This window comes from Pleurodeles waltl, chromosome 2_2, assembly GCF_031143425.1.
Source record: "Pleurodeles waltl isolate 20211129_DDA chromosome 2_2, aPleWal1.hap1.20221129, whole genome shotgun sequence".
In the NCBI taxonomy this organism is placed as follows: domain Eukaryota; kingdom Metazoa; phylum Chordata; class Amphibia; order Caudata; family Salamandridae; genus Pleurodeles; species Pleurodeles waltl.
Window position 1 is genome coordinate 1073726750 of NC_090439.1, and position 15731 is coordinate 1073742480.

The 15731-nt window shown below is 45.2% G+C and overlaps 1 protein-coding gene across 1 annotated transcript in view; it reads left to right on the forward strand.

Moving 5' to 3' along the window:
* Positions 1 to 2835: 2835 nt before the first annotated feature.
* Positions 2836 to 15731, forward strand: part of SLC45A4 (solute carrier family 45 member 4) — a 223536-nt gene continuing 210640 nt past the window's right edge. Inside the window, exon 1 of the mRNA XM_069220831.1 lies at positions 2836 to 3225. The gene's annotated coding sequence lies outside the window, so the exon portion shown is untranslated. The remainder of the gene's footprint in view (positions 3226 to 15731) is intronic.

Genomic DNA, 15731 nt, shown 5'->3' on the forward strand with positions numbered 1-15731 from the left:
AATTTAAGAGTTTTTTTACTACTTGGACATGTAAAAAGTACATGTCCAACTTTTTAAATACACTGGACCCTGCCGTTGGGGCTGGGTAGGGCATACCTTAGAGGTGACTAATATGTATTAAAAAAGAAGGTTTTGGGTGTGGCTAGAGTGTTAAGTTCAAACTGCACAAACTGCAATAGCAGGCCTGAGTCAAGTTTAATGGGCTACTGAAGTGCATGGCACAATCAGTGCCTCAGGCTTACCAGTAGGATTTAATTTACAGGCCCTGGACACATGTAGTGCACTTTACTAGAGACTTAGAAGTAAATTAAATATCCCAATGGTGGATAAGCCAATTGTATCATATTTTAGGGAAAAAAAGCACTTGCCATTTAGCACTCATCGGCAGTGGTAAAGTGCCTTGAGTCCTAAAGCCAGCCAAAAGGAAGACAGCAAACAGGAGGTCATAAGGCAAAAAAGTTAGGGGAGGCCATGCCAAGGATGCCAGGTCTAACAGAGGCCTAGGAGTCACAGACTAGAAGGACTAATGCTAGGCGACATTTGAACCCCCAATACATATGTTAACCAAGTGGGGCCCTGCAGGAGGTATACCCTACTTGTCTCAGAAAGGGCAGAGGAAAAAATCAATTTTAAACACAATGCAATTAATACAAATGTTTTGTGTGAAAGTAGACTGCAATTTATTTATTTTCAACACGTCCTAGGCGGTACAGTGAAAATAAAATGTGTTTGGTAACCTGCCTTCTCAGGATCGAGCAGTCAATGTTATTAGTGCAGATAAGCGCCTTTCTGAGAAACATCACAAAAATTGTTTAAAGAGGACAAATGGGATTCAAACCAGTTCTTAGTTTGTAAATAAAAAGGTGCTGCTGCCCACAACCCTCCTCTTAAACACACGGCTGCTGCAACTAAATGTGGGAACACGGAATACTGAGGCAGCGTAATCCTGAAGCCATCTCGGTCCTCTTCAATCCATTTACAGCCACTCCCTGCCCCTTCAGCTCACTCTTGCAGCTTTTTGCTTTCTCCCATTGTGACGCTTTTTCATTTTTCTCTTCCTCCGTCTTTCCCATATGTGTCTTTTGCTGGCAGTAAATGCTTGAGGCAAAAAAAACTAAGCGCTAGCCCTCAAAAATAAGTGCTGGTGCTCTGCACCGGAAACAACAAGCACAAATTAAGCACTGATTCATACCCAAATCAGATCATGGTTGCTAACCTGGTAGCTCCATGTAGAAGCATTTTGGCCTAGATGAAAAACAGGACAGCTCCAGAGATAGAAGTGAGCAGGCGATCAGGGGAACGACGTTCCCAAGCTCTTTTACTTTGATCAAAATAGTTCCCATATTTCTTATTTAAAAAACACTCCTTCCCTGAACGGTTGTGTAGCCGTAGGTTGAAAGGGAAGTGGAACGGTCTCCACTACTGTGAAGCATAAGAAGGAAGAGAAAGTCAAAGCGGTAACAAGTCTTCTCTACAGAGTCCCTGCTCCCGAAAGAAATGTAAATGTGCCTAATTGGTTAATCTGGAAATCTAAAGGCTGCATAGAAGCCAATATATGCTATAATTGATAGAATCTATAACGTGCCTTTTTAATGGAAATCTATAAAAAGATTTGCTCTAGGTATAGTTAGAATTTTACTAAAAACATAAGGTTCGAAAGCACCGTAAGCACTTAAACACAATCTTTTTGCAACATCCTATTTCTATTGTATGCAACCTTCCTTATACTGTGTGTAATACATTATGTAAACAATCGATGTATATACTGATAGGTTTGAACCTCTGAGCACTATAAAATCATGCCACTGTTTCTCCAGTACACTGAACAGGAGTCGAATCACCTGACAGCCCGGTTACACTTTAGGCATCTGAAGTGATCGCATTAATCAAATGAGCTTTCCTACCAGACAAATGCCCTTCCCAGATACATCTCATATGCATTTATTTTACATTAAGCTGTGTGCGGTATTTTTTATATGCAGTTACGTTTAGGATAAAGGGAAACAAAATAGTAACAGAATATTTAGCTCTTGTTAGACACGTCTCTGACCCCACACTCACTATCCACACACCCTCACTGAAATCAAAATGACAGTTTCCATGCTTTTCTTTATGCACTTCGACCGCTGGACAGATAAATGGAGTTGTGCACGAGTTGTTAAGAAAATGTTTAACTGGTAGGTCAAGTAAGTTTGAATTCAAGGCCAAACTCTCATTTTGCATTCCAGAGTAGATAAATGTGTACTGGTGTTGGACCACAGTGCACATAAAGCAGCCTCGTATTGGCTTACATTTTTATTTTTTTGTTTACTCTTATCATGACCTTACAAAATAATGATGCCCAGTTACGTTACGCGTATTTTCACAAACTAAATAAATTGTTTTCATCCAAAATTGCTGTCAAAATCCAAAACCTAGAGGGATAGCAAAGTGACAGCGCCACACTCTAAAATTTCCCATAAACGTACGGCAGGTAACTGCAGGTTTTTCTCGCATTACAATAATGACACACCATCACATGCCTGCGAGACCAACGTGACACGTGAGAAAGCAAACGACAGACGCATTCTGGAAAAAAACGATTTCAGTAGTACAAATATACTAGGAGGAGGAATATCACTTGGCTAAGGCTACATAATGGATGGGTCGCGCGACACGGCGCGAGCCGAGCGCCCCGCAGCTGCAACCGCCGCTATCATCAAAGAACTACATAATAACACAACTGTACCAAGGTTACTCTGCACCGCCCACAACAGCTCCACCCAATCACCGCCCCTACTTCTCAAGGCTCCGCCTGTTCTCCCCCACCTATTGGGCCGCTGCCTTATTAATGACAGATGCGTCAGCGGAAACGTAGCAGAGAGAGCTCGGCTCCCTTTTCTGCAGCCCTATAAATATATGTAATAACCGGCGCTGCGGCCGTTAAAGGGCTGCGGTGTTTACATTCGAGATTTTCGGCCTGGGGTAGGGGGAAACAATATTTGTGCAACACACCACCCTCCAGAAGAAAAAGACGCACCGGGGGAGGGTACGGGCGACCCAGCCAGCGGACCCCCGGACACCGAGACAAAAGACCCGGCGCGGATGTATTCACACCTCGGGAGGGGCGCTTGGACCTGTTAAGAAAAATAGTCCGTCTTTTTATTTTTGATATCCTCGGGGGCCGAGGAGGAAAAAACACCCCAAAACCTTGGCTCCGCCATTTCGTTGAACGTGGTAATCCAGGTAGGAAACGCAGATTGAGGTGGGCCACACGAACCCAATCGATTTTATTTTCAGTATTCTTCCGCGGCTGTTGGTCCTATAACTGTAATAAGACACCTCAGCGCTGTCTGAGTCTGGCACCTGTCTGAACTACGGACGGACAGCCTCGGGAGGTCGGCATCGGCCGGGGTCAGCTTTGTTGTTGTTTGATATCTTTCTGCTTTTTGTGCGTACAAATTATGACACCTGCCGCTCCTGGCTTTGCCAAGGCTCGAGGAATAGAATTTTGGTCAGCTGATCTGCAGACGGGGACAGCCTCGGGTTCTCCGTTCAGCCCCGGGGTCACGTGACTCGAGCTGGCAGGCTCCGCTGAACGCACGACCTGTTCCCCAAACTTGCCCGCTTCTGCAGCCCCCGTGACTGAGAAGTCCGGGGGCGGGAGACGCTCCTCCCTGCTGCACCAGGATGCACGCCTCTGGCCGCAGAGAGACGTGCCGCCCGCTCTATCGCGCGTTCCTAGCCTGGCCCCTGCACCCTTCGCCAGCTCCTTTCTTAGAATTATATTTTCTTGGCAGACTCTGCAGCTCATGCGGGGCAATAAAGAGGATGCCTTCGCAACACCGCAGAGTTTAGGGAGGCCCCAAGGCGCCGACATGATCATTACAGCAGTATTTAGAAAAGGGCTGACACTTTATTGCCAGTTTCTGTAAAACTGCTGAAATGGCCTTTGCCGTATTTGACAAATGCTGCAATGACTATTGCAAGTCGTTACTGACGAAGTGCTTAAGTAGTCATTGCAGCCAAGGGATTTTGTTAGTTTTGCGGGAGTTATCGGAAATGGGCTCGCACAACAGTTTCAGCAGAAACTATAAAGCGGCCGGCGTGGCCGCAACTACAGCATTTACTAGAGGAAAAGTGAAGTCACTATTTCAGCAAAAATTGGTAAAGCGCTTAAATGAGTATTGCAGCAGGCACTGCCTAAGGCGCTGAAATAACCATTGCAGCAGCTAGTGAGCATGGCTAGTGTCCATTGAAGCGGGTACTGTCCACGGTACTTAAATGCCAATTTCAGAAGTTAATGGTAGATAACTGAAATGGTCATTGCTGCAAGCGCTGTCCAAGGCGCTGAAATGATCACTCCAGCGCCCACAGTCTAAGGACGCAAATTAACATTTCATTAGATACCAACAATAGTGCTGAAATGACCTTTGCAGAAAAAGGTACCAGGAGTTTACCCCAAAGACAGAAATGGGACTGCAGTAATTATTGGATGTGGACTGGTACGCAGTTTTAGTAATAGTTTAAGATGGGCCGAGACGACCCTTGCGTCCCGTGCTGCCGAGACGTTTAAACAATCCTTTCAGCTGTTAGTGGACACAAGCTGAATTTACCATTGAACAGCTTCTAATGATCTTAAATGACCTTTTGGTCAGGCACTATTCACAGTGCTGAAATGACCATTGCACCAGGCACTGAAAAGCGGAAGTGAGTACTTCAGGAGGTTTCTGTCCAAGTGATAAAGGGTATTTCAACTGGTGCGCCCGTAAGTGGCCATTACAGTGGTCACGGTAATGAAATTACCGTGTAAATTCGCAGAATGACCATTGCTTTTTGTAATGCCCATGGAGAGGGGACAAGGAGTATTGAACTAGGATTTAATCTCCATTGTGTTCGAGTGCTAACAGCACTGTTAGAACCACTGTCCAGGGGCTGAAATAAACATTGTTGGTGTAATCATTTTAGATTGTAAAAGCCAGGGACGGAAGTGGCAATTAGAGCTGGTATTTCCGATGCCATGGTCCATGCCATATGCAGATGTTGCTCCTGGAAAGCGCATGGCGGGTGACTATGGTCGTGACAGCCGCAGCCACGTAAGACAAGGTTGGAACAAACGTCTTTCTAAGGCAGCCTTAGGTGGCTTGAGCAAGTTCTTTTCTTGGTTTTCAGTGTAGGGGAAATCAGCAGAAAACTTAGATGTACAAAGCGTTTAATTTAAGATGCATAGGTGCATTGTTTCCCAGCTGTACGGAGCCGTCTCGCCATCTTGCTTACATTAAGCTCATTTGTGCAGCACCATAAGAAGGAATGGTAGGCTCACTGCGGAGGGAAGGCTCCTGCGTTCATTATCATACAGATAAGGGGGGGGGGGCGTAGCCTTAAACGTTTAGCAGCGCATACAACTAATCAAGGGCTGGATGGCATTTTATGGCATGTCAAGTGTCATGGTTCAGAATTTCGGGGGGGAAGGGTTTCATGCTCTGAATGGCTCATGGTATGCAAAGGGAATTGAAGGTGACTATGTCAGTATTTAGGAGTTGGGGAGATTGAAGGTGGGCCCCTGTTGTTACAGGGGGTCAGAGCTCTTAGTATTTCAGAGGGTGCAAAAGGTAGAAAAAGGTCAATATTTAAGGGTGGGAATTTCTTGTTAGGTGGATGAGATGGCTGAAAAAGTGGCATTGTTAGTACTGATACCTGTTGTGATCTGTGGGTCACATGTTAAAATCCAGGCTGGTTTAACTTGGCTCTCTTTCATTCGGATGGCATAAAAGTGAGTGCCATTCAATGGGGGTAAGAGTTAACGTGCTGCTTACAGCTCCTACAAACTCCAAAAGTTTGATGTGAGAAAAAATAAGTTATACATGAACCTAATCCAAGGGTTGGTGGATATATTAAGGTTGATATGGGTCAATTGGTGTGACTGCCTGAATGGCGGTGGTGGGTGGGTCAGTATTTTGAATAAGGGGAGGGACTTGGAGTTCCTGTGTTGCTGAAAGAGGGTTTAAGTTGCAGGCAGTCAGAGTTTGGGTTGTATTGAAGATTAGCTCGAATCAGTGTTGATGATGTTGAGGTAAAGCTGCCCGTGGTTTATTATTTAAAGCTCACCATAGGTATCTAATTAGGCGATGACTGGTGACGACTGGCGGCAACTTAATATTTGGAGTGCGATTTGAAAATGCACATTGATCACTATTGGGAGATAGCTATTTGGCGTTGTTCCTGGATCAGCATGTATGTGGAAGCCGAAGCAGGTAATGCATCAGCATTGGAGTGTGGCTCAGACACTGAAACTCGATCAGCACTTCTTTGAAACTGAAGCAGGGTACGTGGGTCTGTGTGTTTGTTGATGATTTTTTAAACCGGGCAAGAAACAGCACTTGGTACGATTACAGGACCACTTGCCCCGATTACAGGACCACTTGCCTTTGTGTATGGGACGAGGAGGAGGTTACAGCTGAGTCTCGTCATTGTTTGATATTAAAGATGTACCTGATTCAGTATGTGACGGGTTGAGTTGAAACCGATCACAGTTCAATATTAGCTGCTCATTGGTCAGTATTTATCTAAGAGCTGTTCATATTGTACTTGAGATCATTTTTATTTGACGGGAGGTGAAAGTTGGAAATGGACTACTGTTTGGACGAGTTAATCTGCAGATGGGTCACTATTTTGGCGGGGGTCTGTAGTAATCAGGCCACACTTTGGATATTCTTGAAGTGGTTTATTGCTGAATAGCCCTAGCACGATCTGGAGCTGCATGCACCACGTAATGGTCTCATAACGTTTTTCCACCAATCCAGCCTCCTGCATTCCATAGTCTATCCCACTTCACCACTTTCCATGACTTCCCCAGTACTGTGTTACAGAATAGGCAAATTTCATGTCCATTACATACCTTACCTCATAACAGGGTGGTGGTGAATTTGGGAATTCGTATTTCAGTAACTTGGTATTTGAGAGTGTATGAAGGTAGGCGAAGATGGACATTTGGACATTATTCAGTAATTGTGTATTCTTGAAGCCGGAGCCTGATTAATAGTCTTAGAAAATTACATACATTTGGGATTGAAGATGGGCCACCAACAGTTGTTTTTGTTGAAGGAGATGACTGAGTATGTATGTGTGTGTGTATAATTGTGTCCGCTTTAGTTGGTGTGCTTTATACTAGAGGTCCCCTGGTTCAGCCTCTGGAGAAATGGATAAACTAGGCAGTGGTGTGTATGTGCTTCAGGAAGTTGAAGTTTCGGTTGTCAGCACTTTATGTATGCTTTGTAAAGCTAGGTTGTGATCAATATTTGAGAGTCAATAATGTAGTTTTTGTTTTAAGGTATAGAAATTAAATTGCAAAACGTATAAAGTTGTTCCTAACCAGGTGGCATGCTGCTCTGTAGCAGTGAATACAAAGAGGTTTGCATGTTTTGACTTTGTGTTGCCTACTTTGGGGGGAAACAAAGGAGGTGGTCCACAACGCACAGTGTGCATAAAGCATATTTTTCCGTTCTGGATACTTACGTGGTGCAAATTATTGTGTAGGTTTTCTCCTGGTTTTTGCTTTTAACCATGAGAGTGTTGCAGGAATGAGACCAATTGGTAAGGTTTGTTTGAACATAAACATGTGTCACCAGTTGGAGGGTTTATCTCTTTGTACGGATGTGGATCAAAGGAAGGGAGCAACAACACATTAAGGGAGTGGACCAGCAGAGAAGGAGTGGAGCTGAAGGTAATGCTGGACGATGGAAATGGCGGCACTAGATTAAGGCTGAGATGAAGCTGGGCAATGGCCAGTTGGAGAGGTTTGTTGAAGTTGATCATGGGTGCACCCTTGGATGGTGTAGCCAACTGTGGCGTATCCAACACTGGAGGGAAGCCGTAGAGAAGGTGCTGGGTGATAGAAGGGGATCTGACAGGACGACAGATCGAGGCTGAGACTTTAGCTGAGAACAGGTTAGTTCGTAGGATTTGTTTGAAGCAGAGTGTGGGCTACCGTTTGGAGGGTGACTCTTACGTTTACACATCAGTTTCTGAACAATGAAGATCTAAATTACTCAAATATTGGGGAGTGGGTTTTTTAAGATGTTTTGGCCAGTCGTTGGGAAGAAGGTGAAGCAGGAAATAGGCCAGTAATTGGGATTTAAAATTTAGCATGGATTTGTGGTACATTTCTTGCAAGGTTGAAGGGGGCTGTTTCTGTAAATTTTTCAGAGGCGCCACTGTGAGCGGAGCCAGACCTGCAGGCAGCAAGTATTAGGAGGCTTTGGTAATTACAGGTCAGCGCAGAGGCCTGTGTGCCATTTCGTCACATTGCCCTAGAGATCTATGTGTGGCTGGGAACCGCTGCGGATGAGAATCAGGAAGTGGAGAAAAGTCCTGGGCTGGGACGAAGGGAGGGAAGGAAGGAGAGAGAAAATGGTGGCAATCAGCCATGCAACAAATCCTTACACTTACATAGAGGGGAGATATGCACGCAAGCTCTGTGCCAAGCACAGACTGCGGCTCCCTGTCTCTTGCTGCACTTATCTACATATACCAGGGCCCATATTTATGGACTTTTGGCGCAGGGCAGTGCAACAAGTCACCTTGCTGCTCTGCCCTGCGTCAAAGTGAAAGGTAGGAATGTACCGTATTTAAGCAATATGACGCATTCCTTTCCCCGTACGCTGGCGCCGTTTTGGCAGCTTAGAGCCAACACAGGCTCCCTTACGCCTTGGTGCAAGGGTGTCTGCTTTGTAGGCAGGGTTGTTTTTGTGCCGAAGGCGCACCTTCCTGCATAAAAAACAATTCCGGGAGGCTGTTCCCTTTTTCTATGTGTGCTGTAAAATGCAGCACACATAGAAAGAGGAAAAAATAAGGAGAAATAAAGATATTTCTCCTCATTGCGCCTCCCCGGAGGAGGTGTAATGTTTTTGTGCATCCCCAGGATTACAGGCTCTTGTAAATGTGGGCCAACATCAAAAGAGTAAGGCAACGCAGCGATGATCGCTGCCTTGTCTTCCTCCATATCTATGATGTCATGACAAGCTACACAAAGTTGCTTTACTTGGCCTCTTCGGTATGAGTTGAAGGTCTGCGCCACTGTTGCGCGGCGCAAGAGGCTTTTAAATATGACCCCAGGTGTGCAAGGCAGCATTTCCAAGGCCTCGTCTGCACTATGCTGCTCTTCAGTGTGTACCTGGTACTGTATTCGAAGAAATTGCTTTTTGCTAGTTACACGTGCATTTACAGGGGTGAGAAAAATAACGTGCTCATTTCGGACATTTGTCCATTTTATTCTAACTATTGGATGGTTTGCCCTATTATAACACATCCTTTCACAACTTTCAAAGTTTCACGTTTATTACTTTTTGCTATGCGCATCTTTAAACAGAGAATGCATTCTCCAGCGACCTACCTAATGTGACATTTTTGCTGCTCTATGCGGAGCTGGCAATTGGAGAAGTCTCCAGTACCGAAACCCGTGTATTGTAGTAGTATTTATATTTTCGCTTTTTGACCACTGCGACGCCCTTATTTGTTGCGTGGAGAATTGAGTAATTAGGGGCCTCACGTGTATCGTATCATGTATATATATATATAGCGCTTTATACCCCGGACGAGGTGGTGAAGCGCTGTGTTTTGGTTCCAAGCGCGCTTGCATTATTACATGATTGAAAAGATGAGCTAGTAGTCTGGCCTCTGTGGGATATTTTGGGTGAGGTGCCTGAATATATTGTTTGCTTCATGGCGGCGTGTGTCAGATGCATCCAAAATGTAAAAAAGAACGACGTCACCACATCTTATAACACCAGCATGGTTTATTTGTGTATATGCATCCTGAATGAGTGATTGAATGGAGGTTTTACGTAGCCTGAAAATACAAAGTTCCTCTGGGTGCGTGCCTCCTCGCAGGTAGGACGTGTATAAATAAGCACCTTGATCTTTGCTTGTGCACGTTAGATATTTTATCATAGGACCAGTGCTTTAAATGGGCCGGTACCCTCCGGTACTGAGTACCGGCACTTTTTTATTTTTAGAGGGAGAGTACCGGCTTATCTCAAGAAAAAAGTAATACTTTTAATTGGAGAGTACCGGCACTTCTCAGAAACAAGCAGGTACTCTATTACAGAGTACCTGCACTTCTATTTTTCCATTTAAAGCACTGCATAGGACCGTGGAACACATTCAACCTAAACAGTTCCGCGCGTAGTATTTTGGTTGCTTGCCTTACGCTCAGCGCCACGAGGCCTATAGTGTGTAAGGGTATATCGAAATGAGTGTCTCTTTATAAATAAATCAATACCCACCACATCGCCTTCGAAAGGGGCAGATAATAGCGTCATGGGTAATTAAACGAGTTACCAACATAAGTCATAACCAGCCTCGTTTACAGAGATGCATCTGCTGATATCAGACCTCATTTCGGGTTTCATCCGACTGTATTTTCACCTGCTACCTTCACTTCTCGATAAATATCTAAATCAATTGTGCATCTTTTAACGGTCTTAGAATGTGTATAAACAATGTTGCAATCTGTATAGCAAACATGCATAAACCATGTGTGTGCGCATGTATACTTATTCACTGAAGCATCAAAGGACGTTTTTTATTTCCACGATGCTTCTTGCAAAATATCTATGAAAACTACTGTCTGTGCTTAAATCGTTGCAGGGCAGGCACACACACGTAATTTATATTGCTAGGGGGCGAGGCAGATGTAGTGCAGCTTTCAATAGCCTTCAATGTTGTGTTTCTCTTCTTTGGATCCGCTGCTCGTAGGGTGCCCTTTCCTAAAGACCATCCTTCAAACTGAATGGTGACGTCTTTCCCACAGGCCGCTCGTGCTATGCAGTGTTTTCCAATATCTGCATAGTCCCTGCAGCCTCCTCCCCCCACTGCAGAAGAAAAGGCTTTATTGCTGCAGACAGTTTTAAAACTGCACTCATCGTGTTTGTTTAAAACTTGTATTCATACTGTGAGACGTCAAATAAATGTGCCAGGCGCTGGGGAACAAGCTTCAAAAATAATTCCGCAGTTTCTTACGAATCATGTCTTGCTTTTTAGGTTATTGGGATAGAGACCTATAGTACAGTATTTTGTGTCCACAGTTCTTAATGCTTTCAGTTTCGCTTTCATGTATAGTTAATGTTTTATGTATATATGGTCACAGTTTTATTCATATTTTACACATACGTCGACGTTTAGGTTTATATAGTGTATGTGTTATATGACGTTTTGTGACGAAGAGGCGCGCTACTTGTCCGCCACAATATTTTGCCCGGTGTTACCTGGCTGTCATTGCTTCACTTCGCCTCACTGCAGCCCGTCAGGGTCCTGAAGACTTGTTTAATGATTCACGGGACCAGATCATGTGTCTCTAACGCTATATCGCTCTGCAACTCAGCGCCCGGAATAACATAGCTTTATGTCTCTGTCATATCCTTTGCATTTTTTGTTTGCTCTGCCTCATGAAGTCTTGAAGAGTGACGTTATCAGAATAGCCTCACCTTACTCACCACACCTCGAGAGAAAGATTCTCAGTGGGACTTGTTCCTTTTAATAACGTAAACACCTTGGCCCCTTTGCGCTCCTAAAGAAACTTAGGGGCATAGTTATACTTGGTTTGCGCCGTTTTAGCATCAGTTATTTTGACGCTAAAACGGCACAAACTTAACTCCATAGGACCCCCTGCCTGGCACTGGGTGTTATGGCATTGCCCAGAAGACACTGGTCCCCTGTGCTGGCAATTGGGGTGGTGGGCATGACTCCTGTCTTTACTAAGACAGGAGTCATTTTTGGGTGGTAGTGAGTCAGAAAATGACGCTAGGCTAGTTGGCGGCATATTTATTGCCGCTAACTAGCTTAGCGTCATTTCTGATCCACTATCCCCTTTGAAAAGACGCTAGGGAGGAGAGGGGAAAACGCATTAGTGGGTCAGAAATGACGCTAGGCTAGTTAGCGGCAATAAACATTGATGCACTACCACCCAAAAATGACTCCTGTCTTAGAAAAGACAGGAGTCATGCCCACTGCCCCACTGGCCAGCCCAGGGGACCAGTGTCCCATGGCCAAGACCATAACACCCAGTGTCAGGCATGGGGCCCCATGTAAGGGGCCCCCAATGACACAGGAACCAAAAAAACATACTTACCTATACTTACCCAGGTTGGGGTCCCCCATCCTATGGCGTCCCTCTGGTGCGGGTGGGGAAGTTCCTGGGACTTGGTGCGGGCATCTGTGGGCCCATTCCATGGTGTTTGGCCATGGAAATGGGTCCAAAAGTACCCTAACGACTGGTCTGACCCAGGCATTAAATAATTACATTAAGCAGGCTTAGCGTCATTATTTGGGTTCGCCTCCTATCCATGTGTTGTTTTTGCACGGGGGATAAATATGATGCTAAGGGCTCAGCGTAATTATTTGGACGGGAACGCCTACCTTGCATCTCATTGACGCAAGGTGGGTTAGGGCATCCAGAAAATGATGCAAACTCCAATATTTTGATGCTAGACGGGGCTAGAGTCAAAATATAAATATGGAGTTAAGTTTGCACCGTTTTAGGGTAAAAATAATTGATGCTAAAAGGGCGCAAACCAAGTATAACTATGCCCCTTAGAGGCTCAAGTGACTTCATTTAGAAGTGTAAACTCATGCTTTTCATTCCATAACTGTGAATTCACACTCACAAGTGACTCGGTTACTTACTGGTAATCTTCATTATTCCGATTCATAGTGTTCCTATTCACAGTCCTTACTTCATCAGCACTCCGTGGCTCGTGCACAGCATTCAGTCTACAAATAAAACATATGCCCTGTTAGATGGGGCATCCTTGGCTTGGTTTCCCCTCTCTTTTTGCCTCTGCCTCTTGCATCTTAGACTTTGTGCTGGATTTTGCTGTTTTGTGTACTCTGGGCTTTCTACCACTGCTGATCAGTCCTAAAGTGCAAATGCTCGGTGTGTAAATTGTGATTCTGATTGGTTATCCATTATTGGCATATTTTATCTACTGGTAAGTCCCTAGTAAAGTGCACTGTGTGTGCCCAGGACTGGTAAATGAAATGCTACTAGTGGACTTGCAGCACTGATTGTGCCAGCCACCTCAGTAGCCCTGCAAACCTGGGTCAGGCCTGCCACAGCAGTGTCTCTGAGTGCAGTTTTAAACTGTCTTGTAGACCGGGCAAGTACACCCGCTTGTCAGGCCAGAATTTTCACTTTTAGTACTTGTAAGATACCCTTAAGGGTAGCCCCATGGGCAGGGTGCAGTGTATGTGAAAGGAAGGACATATATTGTTGTATTGTACATGTCCTAATAGTGAAATACTGCTAAATTTGTGTCTCACTATTGCAAGGGCTATCTCTCCCACAGGTTATTATTGAGCTGCCCTGTAACACCTTACACATGTAGCTTTCAATTGGGAATGGATAGAGATTTGGAGTTTGGGTTCCCTGAGCTCCAAATTCAAAGATACATCTTTTAGTGAAGGTGTTTTTTAAATTGTGTGTTTGAAAATGCCACTTTTAGAAAGTGGGCATTTCCTTGCTTTGCCATTCTGTGTCTCTGCCTGTGAATTCAACGTCTGGTTTATGCTAATGGGGGCTGGTCGTGCATACACTACAAACAGTCACACAAAGAGAGCTGAGGTGTGGCCTGCATATCTTGATGGCCCATAAACCAGCTGATGAGTCTTCCTGAGCTAGAATGGTGGTAGGAGTTGTCACTGACACTAGGGCTGTACCTGCCCCTCACAATGCTGTCTTCACCCCCCTGGACTCCCTCTGGAGCCAGGCCAGGACAAGGCACGATCTTGTGAACAACAAAGACTTTCCTTTGAAGTATGCTTAAGTCCAATACTTTTAGAACACTTATGGATCAAGAAGAGACTCTGCCAAGGAGAAGAGCTGTAAGAAGGAATACTGGCCCTTTGCTTTGTGTTGCTTTGTTGGGTTGGCTTGGAGTTGTTGCTTCTGCTTTGGAGAGGACTAGGACTGGACTTTGCTGAGTATTTGCTTATGAAGGTTCTCCAAGGGCGTGTGTGCTTGCCCCCTGTTGAAAGTCTTCTGGCCAGAAAATACTTCACCTGCAGCACCCCTGAACTCCACTGCTGTGAGATCTGACGTTTACAGTTCTGGTGGTTGTCCCTGCTGCAAAGATCCACAAAATCAACGCATTGCTCCTTCAGCACCTGTTTTTCTGATGGAACACACCCGTGCTGGAGAAATTTCCATGTATCACTGATGTTGGCCAAAGAAATCGACGCAGTGCCTCTGCGCGGCACAAAGAACCGCCACCACCCGAGTCCAGCGCCCCTTGTCTCAACAACCTGAAACCCTCGCACTGACTCTGATTCAGGCCCTGCTGTGTGGCTGAAAGAATAATGCATCGCTGGACCGCAGCTGAAGAGATGGACGCAGCGCCTTTTTGGCACTGCTGCATTGACCTTCAACGTGTCCAGATTTCCACGCATCGCACAGGTGCGCCCAAGTTTTCAGTGGAGTGCCCATGAAAGGACCACCTCGGAACTGGACTCTTTGCTTCCCTTTACAGTCTGGAGTGGGGTGGTGAGAAGAATTCATGGATTAAACCCAGACCTGTGACGGGGTGTGAATGTTTCATTGGTTCCGCATTCCTTCCATCATTTGTGTTTGTTTGCTTTTGTCGCTCCAAGTGCTCCGGGTATGCCCAGACGTGGGTCCCAGGCTCACTATGCCACTGGATTCAAGCTAGCCTGGCTGATGAAGGGTGATACCCTGAAACCGGTCCCAGGATGCTTATTTCTGGTCCAGGCTAGCAGTTCAGGCTGGATTGTTCCATGGGGAACAGGGTCAAGACTGATTTGCATATGGCTGGATCCAAATTGAGGTGGCGTGGTGAGCAATTGATGGATTAAACCCAGATCTGTTTGATTGGTTCCGCATTCTGCCATCACTAGGGTGTGTTTGCCTCATCGACCTTCGCGTCTGGCTTTCCATGCCTCGCACTTAGGTGCCCAAGTTCCCAATGCAGCATCCTTGAAAGGAACCACCTCAGAACTGGACGCCTTGCTTCCCTTACAATCCAGATTCGATGCAACACTTCTCCTATGTGCGGCAGAACTGACACATCACCTCCTCGTGGACTTAGGAACATTAACTGACACATCCCTGTGATTTTTGATGCTTTCTTCCTCTATGGCTGTTTCTGCCTAGGATTTTCACACACCCAAAGTTACTGTGTGTAACATCTTCGCATCCATATAGTTATATGGACAGAATTGCTTAAACCTTTAAAGAGTCATATCTTGAGTTCTGTATGTTGGATTTTTTTGTCGGTCTGGTCTTGGTTAGTTTAGGTAAAGATTGTTTATTTTCTTAACTGGTAGTGTAGTGTTTCAATGTGTTACTGTGTGTGCGATGTACAACTGCTTTACGTATTGCCTCTGAGATAAGCCTGACTGCTCATGCCAAACAACCAAGGGGATGAGCCAGGGTTATCTTGGTTGCGTGAGCCCTTTACCCTGACTAAAAGAAAAGGTCCCTACTTGGGCAGGGTGCAAGCCACTGCCAACTAGAGGTGCCCCAATTCTAACATGTCCCAACTGATACGGCCCCTACAGGGAGTGAGTGACAACCAGAATCCTACAGGCAGGGACTACAATGTATGCTTCCTGTTTCTCCTTCTGCAAACTCGTCTTCCTGTTCACCCATATACCGGTACATTGGTGTAAGTTAAAAAGCTTTTAGTTAAAAAAATATTTATTTTAGCACTATTTTCGTATTGGCCTGTTTCAGCGGCTTA